The sequence below is a fragment of the Ammospiza caudacuta genome, chromosome 7 (genome assembly GCF_027887145.1).
Source record: "Ammospiza caudacuta isolate bAmmCau1 chromosome 7, bAmmCau1.pri, whole genome shotgun sequence".
Taxonomy (NCBI): Eukaryota; Metazoa; Chordata; class Aves; order Passeriformes; family Passerellidae; genus Ammospiza; species Ammospiza caudacuta.
Window position 1 is genome coordinate 21862919 of NC_080599.1, and position 2822 is coordinate 21865740.

Genomic DNA, 2822 nt, shown 5'->3' on the forward strand with positions numbered 1-2822 from the left:
CTGCTGCTTTCCCTCTTTTAAGTACAACAGCAGGAATTGCCTTTTCCCTCCTGCTTTGGTGGCAACCTCCTCTTGTTCTGGTGCTTTTTGAGGACACAGCATGTGTTTCAGTGTGAGCAGGACAAGAGACAGACCCAGACCTTTGCAACACACGTGTGAGTCCCTGTCAATGACTGCATTGGGCTGATAAACTCAGTCCTTCTGCACGAGGGGTGAAGCCCATTGTTTGTTTCCCTGGATGAGAGATGGTCTGAAAAACTCTACCTGAGAGAGAAATGGGCCCTTACCACCTGAAGAAGTTTGCTGTGTGTTGCAGTTCTCTTCTTTGTGGTTGCTGTGCCTGGGAAAGAGCAGAGAAACTGGGAAACTCTGCAAGCAGTATGAGGATTAGCTCAAACAGGAGGGGATGGGGTGAACTGGCTCCCCAAAGGCAGTGCTTTAACCCCCATTTGTCCTTAGGACCAGGAATGTGTTCAACCCTAAAGCTCCAGGATGCAGCTCCACCCTACATCTTAAGAGGTCTTTTCCAACCTAAATGATTCCATGATTCTGTATCTTACATGTTTTAAAATATACTTGGGTGTCCTGAAAGGATCTCAGGTTAGGAGCTGGGATTTATGTCCCTCAGGACAAAGAGCCTGTGGCAAACAGATCTCAGCTTGGCTTGTCACCTCTCTCAGCTGGCAGTGCCAGGGTTTCTTGCCCTTTTCCTGCCTTTTTGACAGAGCTGGACATGGTGGCACAGCTGCTGTAAGAAGGAGCAGTTGCTTGGGCAAGGAGGAGGTGGGCTGAAGATACCTTGAGACTTCAGGGCTGTCACTTGCCAGCCTGACCAGAATACCTTGCAGGAAAGTGGAATTTGGGTAACTTAGCAAAACAACACAAAGGCTCTGCGTGCTTTTCAAATGAGCTGTGGTGGCATGAAGGGGAAATGCCCAGCTGGTTTTAGTATCCAGCTTAAGGGAAGTCCTTTTGTTCATTTAGTCTTGATTTAAAGTGGTCTGAGGAGGTGTAATCCTCTTGCCTCATCTGGGTCTAATCTAAGCCGGGTGCTGATAAGCGAAGAGCTGTTTTTCCCTGACAGCCACTTCTGCCAAGCCAGAAATAGCCTGCCCAAGTAAGCTCACCATAGCAGCATTTCTCATTCAAAAGTTAATAAGCTTTGAAATTGGATTTTAATCAACTAATCTTTGATCCTAGCCACTAGAGCTTGATTAGGAGTGTCCAGTAAACCAAGTTACATCTCTCTTCCCTGATGTTCCCCCCGCCCCCTCCCAGTCTAGCAAAGAAAAGGTTGAGAAATGTTTCAGCATTTGTGGACCTGTGCATTTTAGGGTTTGTGTTGTCCCTGTTCTTTTGATCTGATCCATTCCATGAGTGAATAGAAAAACTGATTTCTGGTGGATATTTGCTCTTCCAAGGCTGTAAAAGTCTTTTATCAGCTCCTTTTGGGAAAAGACCTCTTTTTTTAACAAAGGTTTGGATTCAATCAGATGAGGTGGGATGAGGAATAGAAAATCTGCTGGGGCCCTAACCATATCCCTCTTATTTCCAGCATCAAAATAGAGTCCCATAAACTCTGCATCCCACAGAATCATGAAATAGCTGAGGTTGAAGGGACCTCTGGCATTTTTCCAGGCTGCAGGGGAAAGCATAGCTGGACTTCAGGGTTACACTTCTGCTCAAGGGATGGATTCAGTTCAGACCTCTCCAACCCACTCCCCCTCCCCATAAATCTGAGCAAACACTCCTGTCTCAATTTACCATCCAAACACTTTTCTGTTGATCAGACAGAGGCTGTTTTTATTTTTTTTTTAAGCTATATTTAGATTTGGAGCAAGCTTCTGTTTCCCACAGAAACACTGGCTTAGTGAGCTCCCCAAGGACCACACAGTTCATCCCTGTGCTTGTGGAATGGCCAAATCAAATGGGGGAGAGGATTTGTTTGGGCAGCAGAATGAGCACACAGAGCTCACATGCTGTAGTCTTGTTATCTTGAGTCACCCCTGACACTGCCATGGTGCCAGGGTCGGGGTGGGCTGTCACTATAGGACACAGAAAACACGACACAAACTCACTGCTCTTTCTAAGGTAGAAAAGGGACTTTATTTTTCTGGCTCTAACATTTATAGATTTCTAAATGTGACAGTGGATTGGAGGGTGGAAGTGCCACCTCCCCAGTGACACTGGACAAACTAACAGTCTATCAGATTTCTCCTCCTCTACAAAAGGATGTAAAACACTAAGTTATTTACATAAAGTGTGTGAGAAAGTTCGTTACAAGAATGTAAACATCAGAGGGCTTAGAAAATCTCAAAAAATCAAGGTGGGCTCTCTGAGGGGGCACCTCTTTCCCTAACACCACACGCTTGGGGTGCTGGGAGAGTGCCACACAGGCCCTGGAGTGGGCTTGCCATGGGTGGTTTGGGTTTGATGGGACACTGGGGAGCTGGTCACTCTGGCTTCAAGCAGAGTCTCTGCTATCTGGTATTTCTCACTCTTCCAGAGGATGTTGTATTTCCCTTGCCCTGGGCTATGAGCATCTCCTGGACATTTATCTTCTTTCCTCTGAGGAAAGGCAGCCAAGGGAGTGTAATGATCCTTCCGAACACACTTTACAACCTAGAATATCTATTCCATATAAAACGACCCTAATGGCCAGCTTTTACCGTTTCCAGTGCTTTACAGGGATTTAAGCTCTGTGATGGTACTTGCCAGGAATATGGACTGTGGTGTGTCAGCTTTTGGGGGCTGTCCAGCCTGTGCTGGGCTGACAGGTAGCTTGAAGGGAAGCTGGTCTAGTGGGCAGGATTGGCTGAAAC